General features: G+C 45.1%; 1 long non-coding RNA gene across 1 annotated transcript; it reads right to left on the bottom strand.

Annotated features, from left to right (window-relative positions):
* Positions 1-4,629: 4,629 nt before the first annotated feature.
* Positions 4,630-15,206, bottom strand: LOC140458807 (uncharacterized). Its single transcript, XR_011953712.1, has 3 exons — positions 15,047-15,206; positions 14,459-14,581; positions 4,630-4,774 (listed from the first exon to the last, which is right to left on the bottom strand). It is a non-coding gene; the product is annotated as an uncharacterized lncRNA (long non-coding RNA).
* Between the last annotated feature and the right edge of the window lie 388 nt (positions 15,207-15,594).

The following is a 15,594-nucleotide window of genomic DNA, read 5'->3' as shown; positions in this document are numbered from 1 at the left end:
CCAGTATTGCATGCTCACTCTTCTTCCAATTTTTGAGTACATCTGAGTTACACACTGTATCCCTAATATGGCTCTGTCTGAATTCCTCTGATGAATCCCCTCCATCACAAGTTTCCAAAGCAAGTAAATTAGGTATGGTCTACACCACCTCAGCATACTCCCGGACCACCTGGCTGCTTCCTTATTTGCTTTTACTCCGAAATTGTGGTGTGCCCACCTCCATAAATGGATATTCCCCTCGTTCTCAGTCCTGTAGACAGCCCACAGTTACTCCTGCTCCAGAAAAGAGAGCTCTCGTTTGTGAAGATTATGAAATTTCGTGCAGACACATTTTTCTCTGACACATCAGTGCCCCACAATCCCCCCTTTCACAGGCTGACCATTTCCTTGTGGCAGAGCTGTCTTCTTTAATTAGTGGGCGGCACGGTGGCACAGTGGTTCAATTCCCACCTCAGGCGACTGTCTGTGTGGAGTTTGCACGTTCTCCCCGTGTCTGCGTGGGTTTCCTCCAGGTGCTCCGGTTTCCTCCCACAGTCCAAAGATGTGCAGGTCAGGGTGAATTGTGACCATACTAAATTGTCCGTAGTGTTAGGCGAAGGGGTAAATGTAGGAGTATGGGTCTGGGTGGTATACGCTTCGGCGGGTCGGTGTGGACTTGTTGGGCCGAAGGGCCTGTTTCCACACTGTAAGTAATCTAATCTAAAGTTACTGACCAGTTATAACATCTTGAATAGTTTACCAATTAGTCCTAAAACATCTTGGTCTACTACATCATATTAGGAATCAATCAATGGACATTGTCTACTGAAAGTAAATGAAAAATGGAGAAGAGTAATTTATTCCCTCTTTCACTCAACTCACTCTCTTGAGATCACTGCTGAAAGCTCTATCAATCTTTTACTGTCCCTGCACTGTAACTGGTTTGATGACACAGCACAGAGGCTGCATTTTGCTTAATAAACATATGTTGCTTGCCATTTGGAAAGTTTAGAGTAAGTATCTGGCTTCGGAATATTGGGTTGTTCAAAGCAGAAGAGTCTTACACTGTATCCAACCCTGTGCTGCACCTTTCCCGGGAATGTCTGATTGCGGTAGTACAGTGAAGGGGGTTTAATCTGCAAGCAGACCACATTGTACATGACATACGACAGTATAGAAGGACCTTGCTTTATATCTGATCACTGTTTTACTTGTCGAGAGTGTGGTGCTGGAAAGGCACAGCAGGTCAGGCAGCATCCAAGAAGCAGGAGAATCGACGTTGCGGGTATAAGCTCTTCATCAGGAGTGATTCCGAAACGTTGATCCTCCTGCTCTTCGGATGCTGTCTGACCTGCTGTACTTTTCCAACACCACACTCTCGACTCTGATCTCCAGCATCTGCAGTGCTCACTTTCTCACAGTTTTACTTGGTCTGGGTATGAATGCAGGGAGCCAGTAGAGAGTTTGATTTTGTGCTAAACAAACATTCACACGAGGTTTGGTAACAATGCCTAATTTCTCGGCACTAAATAACTTAAAAATGTAATTTTGAAGACATTTCCTAAGTTGTAGCATGTATTTGTGTTCACACTTCACCTGCTTCTGTTGTACAGTTACTTCATCATTGCAGTTCCGGTAGAAAAAGGCAGCCAACATTGTATCCAGCAAACTGCACAGATGTATATTCCATTCCTCATCAGGCTTTACATTCAAATGCATTTTTCAGTATACATGTGCTTAACTATGGCATACATTTAGTTTAACTTTGCTGAACTTTGTAACCTGTGTTTCCATAATAAAGATGTGTATCTTGCAGAAACACTTCCTTCTCCCACTGCTACTTTCCAACTATAACCACATAACTGTGTGAACTGATTTCATCTTCTTGCTGGATAGATATTGAATCTAGTGATATTTCTCTCTTTGTTTTCACCATCTTGTTTTTGCTGCATTTTGTATTGACGGAAGTCTATAAAAAGTTGAAATCGCCATAGTCTGACCAGACCATATGGCTGCTCTCTCAGAGGTATGTGGGTAAATCGCTGCAACTTATGTTTAACTTGACTACACATTAAGAAATCACACCATCAAATATTGAAACAATAATTCCAACTTTATTGCACATAGCAACCAAATTCTAGATCAGTCAAGTATAAGCCTACAACTCAACTTCGCTTTTACCCAATTAATAAAGTCATAGAGCACAGAAACAGACCCTTCAGTCAAACTAGTCCATGCCCACCACAATCCCAAACTAAACAAGTGCCACCTACCTGTACTTGGCCCATATCCCTCCAAACATTTTTTATTCATTTCCTTATCTCGATGTATTTTAAACACTGTAACTGCACCTGCACCCACTACGTCCTCGAGAAGTTCACTCCACACGTGAAAATGTTGCTCCTCATGTCTTTTTAAAATCTCTCTCCTCTCATTTTAAAAATTCCCACTGGAGGGAAAAGACAGCTGCCACTCACCTTAACCATATCTCTGATGATTTTATAAATCTCTATAAAGTCCACCTTTCAATCTCCTATGCTCCAGTGAAAAGTCCCAGCATCTCCTTATAACTCAAACCTTCCATTCCCGACAACATCCCGGTAAATCTCTTCTGAACCCTCTTCAGCTTAATATTATCCTTCTTTTTACGGGGAGAAAGCAAATCTTAGCAGGACTTATACACTTAATGGTAAGGTCCTAGGGAGTGTTGCTGAACAAAGAGACCTTGGAGTGCAGGTTCATAGCTCCTTGAAAGTGGAGTTGCAGGTAGATGGGATAGTGAAGATGGTGTTTGGTATGCTCTACTTTATTGGTCAGAGTATTGAGTACAGGAGTTGGGAGGTCATGTTACAGCTGTACAGGACATTGGTTAGGCCATTGTTGGAATATTGCATGCAATTCTGGTCTCCTTCCTATCGTAAGGATGTTGTGAAACCTGAAAGCGTTCAGAAAAAATTTACAAGGATGTTGCCAGGGTTGGAGGATTTGAGCTATAGGGAGAGACTGAATGGGCTTGGGGCTGTTTTCCCTGGAGCGTCAGAGGCTGAGGGGTGACCTTATAGAGGTTTACAAAATTATGAGGGGCATGGATAGGATAAATAGAGAAAAACTTTTCCCTGTGGTTGGGGAGTCCACAGAGGGTATAGGTTTAGAGGGTATAGGTTTAGGGTGAGAGGGGAAAGATATAAAAGAGACCTACGGGGCAACGTTTTCACACAGAGGGTGGTACGTGTATGGAATGAGCTGCCAGAGGATTTGGTGGAGGCTGGTACAATTGCAAAATTCTGTCCCTCCACCTCATCCCAGATCCAATCCAACACCCTACAACCACATGGCATCAACACTGACTTCACAAATTTCCAAATCTCCTTCCCCAGCTGGAGGGAAGGTGATAGGTGGATCCAGGTGGAGTTAATTGTGATAGGGCAGTAGAGCGGATAGATGGGAAGGAAAATGGATAGGTAGGGGAGAGGAGATTTGGAAACTCGTGAAGTCGATATTGATACTGTGTGGTTGTAGATTCAAGGTGGAAGATGAGGCATTCTTCCTTCAGTTGGCGGTAGAGGAGGTCCCTCCAATTCTGTCCCTCCACCTCATCCCAGATCCAATCCAACACTCTACAACCACATGGCATCAACACTGACTTCACGAATTTCCAAATCTCCTTCCCCAAACCTCATCCCAGGTCCAACCCTCCAACTTGGCACTGCCCTTTTGACCTGATCTGTCCTACCTTCTCAGGACATTGATGAGACCTCTTCTGGAGTATGGTGTCTAGCTCTGGTCATAGAGTCATAGAGATGTACGACATGGAAACAGACCCTTCGGTCCAACCGTCCATGCTGATCATCTTCCTTCTCAATTATCTGCTCCACTCCCTCCATCAACCTATTAATTACTCCCAACTACATCTACCCATTGCCTTCCCACCTACATCTCCCTGCCATATCCCCACCCCTCTATTTATCTATCAGCCCCCTACCCTCTCCACACTCCTGATGAAGGGCTCATGCCTGAAATGTCGATTCTCATGCTCAGGATACTGCCTGACCCGCTGTGCGGTTCCAGCGCCACGCTGAGTCTCTAGAATCTGCAGTCCTCATTTTTTCCCTAAATCTTTGTCTCGTGAAATCTAGCCAGGACTAGCTATTGGGTTGTTCCGTTTTTGGATTCTGATGTTTCAGGTTCTCTGTTTCAGGTTTGTAGTGTGGCATTATTGATATCCTTTAGATTGTTTCATCCCTAACATTAACTACTTTTTCAGAGACCTCAAGTCTGCAGCTTGCCCTCTTTCAAAAATCGCTCCTTCATTCCTTGTTACATTTGGGGTTAACTGCCTGAATAAAACACAACTTTTTTCCTGCAATTAACCCCTTTGCCTCAGAACATTAGTTCCTCAGTCAGGTCTAATTTCTCATTTATCACAAGGCAGTAAATTATCAAGCAGTGTTATTGTCTCTCTCCCAGGAGAGAGTTTGAACATAGAACATAACAGGCCTTCAACCCTCATGTTGCGCCAACCTGCGAAAATAATCCGATGCCCATCTAACCTACACCATTCCATTAGATAAAAGCGAGGTGTTGCATATTGGGAAAGCAAATCTTAGCAGGACTTATACACTTACTTGTCTTTTTTCCACAAATCCAGACAACACAGGTTTCTGCTCAAAAGTAGATGCTTTATTAATTGGAAAGTCGGCGAGAGATTCTCAATGTGACCAGAAGTGGCCGTTCATCTACTTGTGGTGACACCTCTTCACGAATCTCTGCCCCACACACAAAGACAGTAATTTTCCTAGGGAATTTAACAAAAGGTTTATCAGTCACATGGTGAATTGTCATTACATAGTTTAAAATAGGTAATTACGAATTTTCAAAGCCCAATGAATGTCTATGTCCTATGATAACGTGTGAATGGATTACAGGAACTGATTATGGATTGATGGGAAGAGATTAAGATAAGGGGGGTGAAGCCTGTTCTCAATGGGGGAATTCACATACCAATGCTAATATGGAGAGGAAGTAAGACAATGGAAGCAGGAGGCAGTTTAACAGGAGGCAGTTTAACAGGGTTGTGCCCAAGGTCTATCAGTCTTGTCTGGGAAGGACAATTCCCTCTGTCTGAGGCTGCAGAGAAATCCACATGTGGCTCCACTGGACTCCTTTTCTGGGTTACGATCAGCCTCCCCACTACTGAGGTGTTCTTTCTACACTGTAAGAGGACAGGCTTCCAACTGATACTACAGTGTGACTCTTTGGCAGTGGAATGTTTAACCCTTGAGTCCCCAATGTGCCTTGAAAGAGAAGTAAACCATGGGACTGATCCCTTTGTGGCTTTCTAACTTCCTCATAATGGTAAAGTCCTAGGGAGTGTTGCTTGGAGTGCAGGGTCATAGCTCCTTGAAAGTGGAGTCGCAGATAGATAGGATAGTGAAGAAGGTGTTTGGTATGCTTTCCTTTATTGGTCACAGTATTGAGTACAGGAGTTGGGAGGTCATGTTGTGGCTATACAGGACATTGGTTAGGCCACTTTTGGAATATTGCGTGCAATTCTGGTCTCCTTCCTACTGGAAGGAGGTTGTGAAACTTGAAAGGGTTCAGAAAAAATTCACGAGGATGTTGCCAGAGTTGGAGGCTTTGAGTTATAGGGAGAGATTGAATACACTAGGGCTGCTTTCCCTGGAGCGTCAGAGGCTGAGGGGTGACCTTACAGAGGTTTATAAAATCATGAGGGTCATGGATAGGGTAAATAGACAAAGTCTTTTCCCTGGGGTGTGCGAGTCCAGAACTAGAGAGCATAGGTTTAGGGTGAGAGGGGAAAGATATACAGAGGAACCTCGATTATCCAAACGAGATGGGCGGGCACCTTTTCATTCAGATAATTGATTATTGGGTTAATTGATTTCCTCTGGGGCTTGGAGTTTTCTCTGAAATCTGCTCCCTGTTCAGGAGACGAGGCAGTAGCACACCACGTGTGAAAACCCGCACCCCCCCCACCACCCCCCCAAACCAGTCCACTCTCAACCCCGTCCGCCCCCAGTCGACTCACCCCCAGTGCAGCCAGACTGTACACCAACAATAAGACTACAACTGTCTTTGAGGGGGGGGGGTGATTCTCCAAATTGCGAGACACACACCTTTTTACTGCAACATTTCACAGGTTCCACCACTGCCCCATACAGGACAATGTTAGAGAGATTATGGGGGTTTAGGGTTCATCCCTCCATCAAACTCTAGGGAAAATGTGGGGGGGGGGGGACAGAGAGAGGGCACGAGGTCAGTAATTTGGAGATGGTGCCTGGACTGTCCAGGACTGTTCTCGGCGGCATCTCAGTGAGCCGAGTTCATTTTTAATCATTGTACCTGTAAACAAAAGATGCGATCAGGGTTGAAACAGCTCTTTGACGTAACGTTTCTATCGGGACCTTGAGATCTCCTTCAGATAATCCAAAATTTGGATAATTGATATTTGGATAATCGAGGTTCCTCTGTAAAAGAGACCTAAGGGGTAACTTTTTCATGCAGAGGGTGGCATGTGTGAGCTGCCAGAGGAAGTGGTGGAGGCTGGTACAATTGTATGATTTAAAAGGCATCTGGATGGGTATATAAACAGAAAGGGTTTAGAGGGATATGGGACAGGTGCTGGCAGGTGGGACGAGAATGAGTTGGATTATCTGGTCGGCATGGACGAGTTGGACCGAATGGTCTGTTTCCGTACTGTACATCTCTATGACTCTACACATGTCCAATGCCCACTTAAATGCCCTTAACGTCAGTGAATCTACTAATGTTGCAGGCAGGTCGTTTCACGCTCTTACTACTCTGGGTGAAGAAACTACCCTGATATCTGTCCTAAATCAACCACCCCTCAATTTAAAGTTATGTCCCCTCGTGTTAGCCTTCACCATCTGAGGACAAAGGCTCTCACTGTCCACCCTATCTAACCCTTTGATTATCTTATACGCCTCGATTAAGACACCTCTCAACCTTCTTCTCTCCAATGAAAACAGCTTCAGTTCCCTCAGCCTTTCCTTATTAGACCTCCCTTCCATACCAGGCAACATCCTAGTAAATCTTCTCTAAACCCTTTCCAAAGCTTCCTCATCCTTCCTATAATGCAGTGACCAGAACTGCATGCAACACTCCAGGTGTGGTATTAACAGTGTCGTGTATAGCTGAAGAATGACCCAATGGCTCCAAAACTCAATCCTCCAACCAATAAACGCCAACACTTCTTAACAATCCAATCAACCTGGTTGGCAATTTTCAGGGATTTATGCACCTGGACACCTTGATCTCTCTGTTCATCTACACTGCCAAGAATTTTACCATTAGCCCAGCACTCTGCATTCCTGTTATTTCTTCCGAAGTGAACTACCTCACACTTTCCCACATTAAACTCCATTTGCCACATCTCAGCCCAGCTTTGCATCTTATCTATGACCCTCGTAACCCACAACATCCTTTGGCACTATTGACAACTCTGACTATCTTAGTCTCATCTGCAAATTGACTAACCTATCCTTCTCCGCCCTCATCCAGGTCATTTATAAAAATGACAAACAGCAGTGGCCCCATAACAGATCCTTGCTGCACACCACTGGTAACTGAGCTCCAGGATGAACAGTTCCCATCAACCACAACCCTCTGTCTTCTTTCAGCTAGCCAATTCCTGATCCAAACTGCTAAATCACTTCAATCCCAAAACTCCGTATTTTGTGCAAGAGCTGACCGTGTGGAACTGTGGCAAACGTCTTACTGAAGTCCATATACACCACATCAACCGCTTTACCTTCATCCACCTGTTTTGTCACCTTCTCGAAGAATTCAATAAGGTTAGTGAGGCATGACCTACCCTTCACAAAACCGTGTTGACTATCCCTAATCAAATTATTTATTTCCAGATGATTATAAATCTGATCTCTTATAACCTTTTCCAACACCTTACCCACAATTAAAGTAAGGCTCACTGGCCTATAATTACCAGGGTTGTCCCGATTCCCCTTCTTAAGCAAGGAACAACATTTGCTATCCTCCAGTTTTCTGGCACTACTCTTGTTGACAATAATGACATAAAGATCAAAGCCAAAGGCTCTGCAATCTCCTCCCTGGCTTCCCAGAAATCAGAGAATAACTCCACCTGGCCTAGAGCTCTTATCTATTTTCAGATCTTCCAAAATTGCGAAAACTTCCTCTTTGTCAACTTCAATCCCATCTAATCCTGGAGCGTGAGTGGACAAAAGCAGGTTGCAGTGTAAGGGAAGGAATATGATGTGGCCCCAGTGGTAAACCCTGTCTACCACGATCATTATTTCCATCCTATGCCAAACTGACACACGGTAAGGACCATGTGTCAAAAGGGGGGATGTACGACAGTATTTCTGCACACTGGTAGAGTAAGGGATTTATTCACTACTCCCAGAAATATTGTGAACGATATGTTATCGAGCAAGCGGTGGGGCAGTGGAAAGAGAAAATGCTAACCTAAAAAATAAATTGACATAATGTTGTGAGGAACTAGGGGTGACATGGACAAAAGCACTTCCGATTGTGCTAATGTATATGTGTTCGAGGAGGAGAGAAAGACCTAATCTTAGCTGGTTTGAGATTTTGTTTGATGGGCCGCCCAATACAGGAATTGGCCCAAGACCTAAGGTAAGACAGATAACAGACCACTGTGTGGATGAGATGTTGTGTTACTGTATAAAACTCGCTACACTTTTGTCTCAAATACAGAATCAAGTGAAAGCAGCACTACCCCAACCAGTGGAAGGGAAGCTGCACGATCTAAAACCTGGAGACTGGATAATGGTGAAAGACTTCAGGAGGAAAAACTGGAAGGCGAAGAAGTGGCTGGAACCGTTCCAAGTGCTCCTTATAACATAGACAGCAGTTAAGATCACAGAAAGAGTCATGTGAATACACACCAGCCATTGCAAGCGTGTAGCTGGGCCTGAGGAGACATCAGACAGCACCGGAACCAATTAAGTGCAAGTAGTGATAAGAAGCCTCATATGAATATGGAGCTGCCCCAGCTCACACTTTTAGCAAGTGCCCTGGTAGGACTATTCATAAGGGCAGGGGCATTGCGTGGACCCACCCTACCATGGCTTTGACAAGTGTGACGTGTAAACATGTGCTGTGTACAGGGCATACCAGAGCAAGTGATGATACCACCACAAAGCTGTGTTTCATGCAGGTGGTATCTGAGGAAAGGCCTGGGGTTTCCTCAACATTTTCTGATGTATAGTTATTTTGGCCATGTATTTTTTTTTATTGTTGCTGTAGTTGTCGTTGTTGTCATAAAATGACAAAAAGGGGGAAAATATAATGGAAAATTATCCATTTACTGTGAAATTTAAAGAGAATGAGTCAATTTAAAATCAATGCTGTACTGAGCTTTGTAAACGATGCTTTGCAGTTAGCTTAGATTACATTACAGTGTGGAAACAGGCCCTTCGGCCCAACAAGTCCACACCGACCCGCAACCAACCCATACCCCTACATTTACCCCTTACCTAACACTACGGGTAATTTAGCATGGTCAATTCACCTGACCTGCACATCTTTGGACTGTGGGAGGAAACCGGAGCACCCGGAGGAAACTCACACAGACACAGGGAGAACGTGCAAACTCCACACAGTCAGTCGCCTGAGGCGGGAAATGAACCCGGGTCTCTGGCGCTGTGAGGCAGCAGTGCTAACCATTGTGAGGCAGCAGTGCTAACCACTGTACCACCGTGCCGCTTATCTCTGTTTGAATTCTGTAAGCATTCAACTCGACCTTGCGATAGTTGAACTCAACGAAAGCTGAATAACTGTTATGTCTAGGACCAGGGGATGAGAGGATAACAACTTGAGTTTCCCCAGTCTCTGCCCTTAAGAGTGTGATAAGGAATGCTATAAGGCTGTGTAATTTTTCGGTACTCATTGCATTGAGGCATCTGACCTAGTGTAATGAGTCAATCTTGCAAGATTTTTAATAAAGACCCTTGCTTTGCACTTGCAAAGTATTGAGTCAAGTTGATTTAATTTCCACGACACCTATAGAAAGCTTTAGAGTTTTTCTTGATCCTATCCGCCAACAAATTCTTATGTCCCCTCCTGGCTCTTCTTAGCCATCTCCTTAAATATTTTGTGGCTAACTTATAACACTCAAGCCCCCTACCTGAGCCTTCAAGCCGCATCCTCACATAAACCTTCTTCTTTCTCTTGAACTTCAACTTCTTTGGTAAACCATGGCTTCTTCTCTTGACATCAAGGTCCCGCAACATCTGTTCCTTGAATGAGGTCCACATTTCAACTGTGTCCATCCCCTGCAGTTTTCTTCCCCATCCCATGCATCCAAAATCTTACCTAATCATATCATAATTGCTTTTACCCCAGTTATACCTCTTTCCCTGTGCTATATACCTATCCATGCCCATTGCTATTGTAAACGTAACTGAATTATGGTCACTCTTGGCAAAGTGCTCACCCACCTCCAAATTTAACACCTGGTCGGGTTCATTACCCAGCACCAAATCCAATATGGCATTGCCCCTCGCTGGCCTGTCTACATACTGTGTCAGAAAACCCTCCTGCACACATTGAACAAAAACTGACCCTTCCAAACTACTTGAACTATAGTATTCCCAGTCAATATTGGGGATGTTAAAGTCCCCCATCACAACTACCCTGCTACTCTCACTCCTATCAAGAATCACCTTTGCTACCCTTTCCTCTACAGTCCTGGAACAATTCGACGGCCTACAGAAAACTCCCAATAGGGTGTCTGATCCTTTCCTGATTCTAACCTCAGCCCATCTTCTCTGTTCTTGCTGAAACATTTAAATCCCGGAATCTGCAACAATAATTCCTGCCTCTCCTCTAGCCATGTCTCTGAAGTGGTCACGACATCGAAATCTCAGGTACCAACAATGCCTGCAAGTTCACCCATCTTATTCCAGATGCCCCTGGCATTGAAGTACACACATTTCAAACCAACATCCTGGTTGCTGGTGCCCTCTTGCAAACTTGTAAACTGATCCCTGACCTCACTACCCTCAACCTCCTGTACACTGGAACTATAATTCAGGTTCCCATCCCCCTGCTGCATTAGTTTAAACCCCCACCTAACAGTGTTAGCAAATTCCGCCCCCCCAGGATATTGGTACCCCTTTGGTTCAGGTGAGGACCATCTTGTTTGTAGAGGTCCCACCTTCCCCACAAAAAGCTCTAATTATCCAAGAATCCAAAACCCTCCCTCCTGCATCATCCCTGCAGCCACGTGTTCAGCTCCGTGCTCTCCCTGTTCCTTGCTTCACTAGCACATCACAAAGGAAACAAACCAGAGGTAACAACTGTTTGTTCTAGCACTAAGCTTCCAACCTAGCTCCCTGAATTTCTGCCTGATATCCCCATCTTACTTCCTACCTATGTCGTTGGTGCCTATGTGGACCATGACTTGGGGGCTGCTCCCCCTCAAGGATCCTGAAAACACAATCAGAGACATCACAAACCCGGCACCTGGGAGGCAACAGACCAATCATGAGTCTCTCCAGTTCCCACAAAACTTCCTATCTGTCCCCCTAACTATGGAGTCCCCAATGACGAAAGCTCTGCTCCTGTTCCCCCGTCCCTTCTAAGCAGCCGCATCTCTGCATCAGAGACTTTATGCCCCGCTGCTTACCCCTGGTAGGTCCTCCCCCACAACACTATCCAAAACAGTATACTTGTTATTGAGGGGAACCACCACAGGAGATCCTTGCACTGCCTGGCAGTTCCCTTTCCTACCCCAGACAGTAAACCATCTGCCTTCTTCACATGGCTATGGAGTAACTACCTCCCTGTAACTCCTCTCAATAACCCCCTCTACCTCCTGAATGATCCCAAGTTCATCCAGCTCCATTTCCCTAACACGGTTCTCGAGGAGCTGGAGTTGGGTGCACTTTCCATAAATGAAGTCAGCGGGGTCACTAGAGGTGATCCTTACCTCCCAAATACTGCAGGAGGAACATTCAATTCCCCTAACCTCCATTCCCACTATTCTAAATTCCCAAATAGACTGCTGAAAAAAATGAAACACAAAAGAAAACACTTAGCATCTTACCAATCAATGCACAGAACTGTTTTTTTGGTTAGAGGAGAAGGATGGGTGGGAGACACTACTCCAGTGGTGTTTCGGGTAAAGCAACTGCCCACAGAGGTAACCTTGGACCTCTCCGACTGCCTCCTGCTCGACACTCCCGCACTTCCTGCTGTTGGAACAAGTTTGCTTCTGTAACTCCTTCCCATGTTGCTATAACTACTTTTATAACAGCTTCTCACTGTCCCTTTCATCTCAAGGCACAGTTTCATCCCAAAAGAGAGTTATTGCTGCTTTTTAAAATCCATGTGTAAAAGTTTATCTTTGCTCATTTTCCAATCCATGAACAGTTATTAAAATTCTGAAGTTTACATTATCACAGAGACGATCAATGATGATTTAACCTGAGGAGAGGGGAGAGGTTGGGATGGAGAGTCCTTCCTGGGAACCCCAGTCCATGCGGGAACTCAACTCACGCAAGTCAGCATTGGAAACCAACTGAAAAATGTGTTGCTGGAAAAGCGCAACAGGTCAGGCAGCATCCAAGGAGCAGGCGAATCGTCGTTTCGGGCATAAGCCCTTCAGGAATTCTCCTGCTCCTTGGATGCTGCCTGACCTGCTGCGCTTTTCCAGCAACACATTTTTCAGCTCTGATCTCCAGCATCTGCAGTCCTCACTTTCTCCATTGGAAACCAGCTGTCAGGCCAACTAACCACAGCAGAACTGCATACCATGCTCTGAATGCTGTCTAACCAAAAAAGGACTGCAGGCAGAAATCAGAGTGTGATCTAATCGCTACCCAACAGAAACAAACATCACGGCTCTTTTGCAGAGTCACAGCGAAAAAACTGAAGCAATCAGGCAATTTAGTTCATTGCAATTCCTGTCCGACCACAAGGAACCTTCCCCTCTTTATATCCCTGGCATGTTGCCATTTGAAAACCTTTAAGTGTCATTCCAACTTCGGTTTGAAATGATCTGCTGTCGGTCCATTCACCAGTTTGGATATAAATACTTCTGTATTGTGTGCTTCTTTTACTTCACTCATGGAACATGAATGTTGCTGACTGAGAATATCTATTGCTGCTCTGCTGGTCGATGTGTTTGTGTGTGTGTGTGTGTGTGAGAGAGAGAGAGAGAGAGAGGAGACCAAGCACCAAAGTGGTTTTGATTTGATTTATTGTGTCACATGCGCTGAAATACAGTGAAAAGTGCTGTATCGCATGCTCTACAGGCAGGTCATACCATACAAAGTGCGTTGGGTAGTAAACCCGAATGCAAAGTACAGTGTTACAGCTGTTGAGAGCAAGATCAGAACTAACATTTGAGAGGTCTGTTCAAAAGTCTGATAACAGCTGGGAAGAAGCTATTCCTTAAGAAAACAGAAATTGCTGGAAAAGTTCAGCAGGTCTGGTAGCATCTGAGGACAGATAGTGTTTTGGGTCCAGTGACCCTTGCTTGGTTCTTTAGGACTGTTGCCTTGTGTTAAGGCTCATTCTTGTGGTCGCCAATATTACAAGCATTTGAAGGCAGAAAACAAGAATGATGTGCTTAAACATGCAAAAGTATCAGATAGTGCAAGGCAGGGGGCATTTGAGTAAGGTGACTGGATCAGATGACAATTGGGAGCACAGTGAGAGTATTCTGTGCAATTCTTGAATCCACATTCTCCGCGAAACGTGATAGCACGGGGAGAGGTTGCAAAGGGAGATTTACCAAGATGCTGCCTTGGGTCTGGAGTGTTTCACTGATAGAGAGAGATTGGACAGACTGGGATGTTCTGATGGAGCATAGCTGGTCTTGAAACATTATCTCTCCTTTCTCTCCACAAGACCTGCTGAGTTTCCCTAGCACTTTGTGCTTGTTTCAGTGATATTATGGTCAAGCCCCCTCACAACTTCATAAACCTCTATCAGGAACCCTTCAGCCTTCTCTGCCCCAAACAAAACAACACGACTTTATCCAGCCTGTCTTCATCAGTGAATAGCTCCATCAAAGGCCAAGTGCTGCTGAACATTCTTGACACTAGGAACATGATCAGGTCAAATAAGAAGTTGAAAGTTTCCACAGGCGACTGCCAATGCTTCAGTCAGGTGACGCTGTGTGACTCTGAAACTACACCTACATAGTCGGCTTCCATTCTGTAAGGATTCTACTGACTCAGGCTAACAGAATAATAAAAAAAACGCCTGGGTTTCTGCTGGGTGTTCCAGTTTCCTCCCACAGGCCAAAAATATATAGGTTAGGTGGATTGGCAATGCTAAATTACCCAGTGTTCATGGATGTTTTGGGTTGCAGATGGGTGGGGGAATGGATCTGGTGGGATACTCTTTGGCGGGTCCATGTGGAGTCACTGGGCTGAATGGCCTGTTTCCATACTGTAGGAATGCTATGATTCTATGGATCACTCACCACCTCCTGGATCCTTCTGTCCCGGGTTGGCGATGAGGTGAAGATTGAATGTCATGTTGAAGAGTGCCCAGCTTGCTGTTCTGCTGACATGTGGACAGGGCAAAGAACAGAGCCTGAAATGCACTAAAGTTGGCATTCAATTATCCACAATTATACCTTAAAGACACGTTTCCCTAATGCTTGCCTAGCTGATATATTTCCCTGTCCCCCTTTCCTGCACACACACGCTCTTGCTTTTCTATTTCTGCAAAAACAACACACCTCCCCGTTAATGACAGCTGGGTGAAGGGGGAACATTAAATAAACACGAACGGCTGGAATCTCTCCCTGTCCCCCTCCCAGTGACCATGACCCTGGGGAACGGGACATGTTGACACACTCCCCTCTCTCTCTCGGCGCGTTTCCTTCCCGCGTGTCGCCGGCGCCATTTGATCCTCAGGCCCCGCCCCCTCAGGCCCCGCGCGAGATGGCGGTTAACGGCCGCCTCGTGCCCCAAGTGACCGTTAGCAGCTGCTTCAGGGGAAAGACTCTTTAAAGGGACAACCCTTTTCAGGGGAGAGAAACAACAGGGACGGCTCCGGGACTCACCAAACTCAATCATCATCATCATCATGAGAAAGACTCACACTGACAGAGTGGGAAGGAATGATGAAAGTTTGTGTCACAACATCAAGTCCAAAGCAAACTCTTCCGAAGGATGGGTCCCCCTGGACTCGACATGTCGACTCTGCTCTCTCTCTGTGTCTGGACAGACGATGCCAGGGATGAAGCACAATTAAGGTCCTCAGTGGGGGGTGAGTCCTAAGTTGAAGATTTTATGATGTTTTGGTTGTCAGATGGGTGACACTTCGGGAAAGTGTGTGAAGGTGAGGCGCTGTGATGAGAAGAACAGAGGCGTGGACCGGCTTCTAAATGGGGAAAGGTTTCAGAAATCTGTAACACCGACAGGAATTAGGAGTCCGAGTTCAGGATTCCCTCCAGGTTCACGGTGAGGAAGTTTTTTTTTGAATTTCAAAAATATACTTTATTCATAAAATGATTTGATGGTCTGTACATTTGGTCATGCCATACCTATGTCCACATTTACAAACACAGATCAGAATTTATCCTTGTCATATACAGGTCTGTGCATTTCT

This window comes from Chiloscyllium punctatum, chromosome 34 (assembly GCF_047496795.1).
Source record: "Chiloscyllium punctatum isolate Juve2018m chromosome 34, sChiPun1.3, whole genome shotgun sequence".
Lineage (NCBI taxonomy): Eukaryota > Metazoa > Chordata > Chondrichthyes > Orectolobiformes > Hemiscylliidae > Chiloscyllium > Chiloscyllium punctatum.
This window is presented reverse-complemented; position numbering and strand designations above follow the sequence as displayed.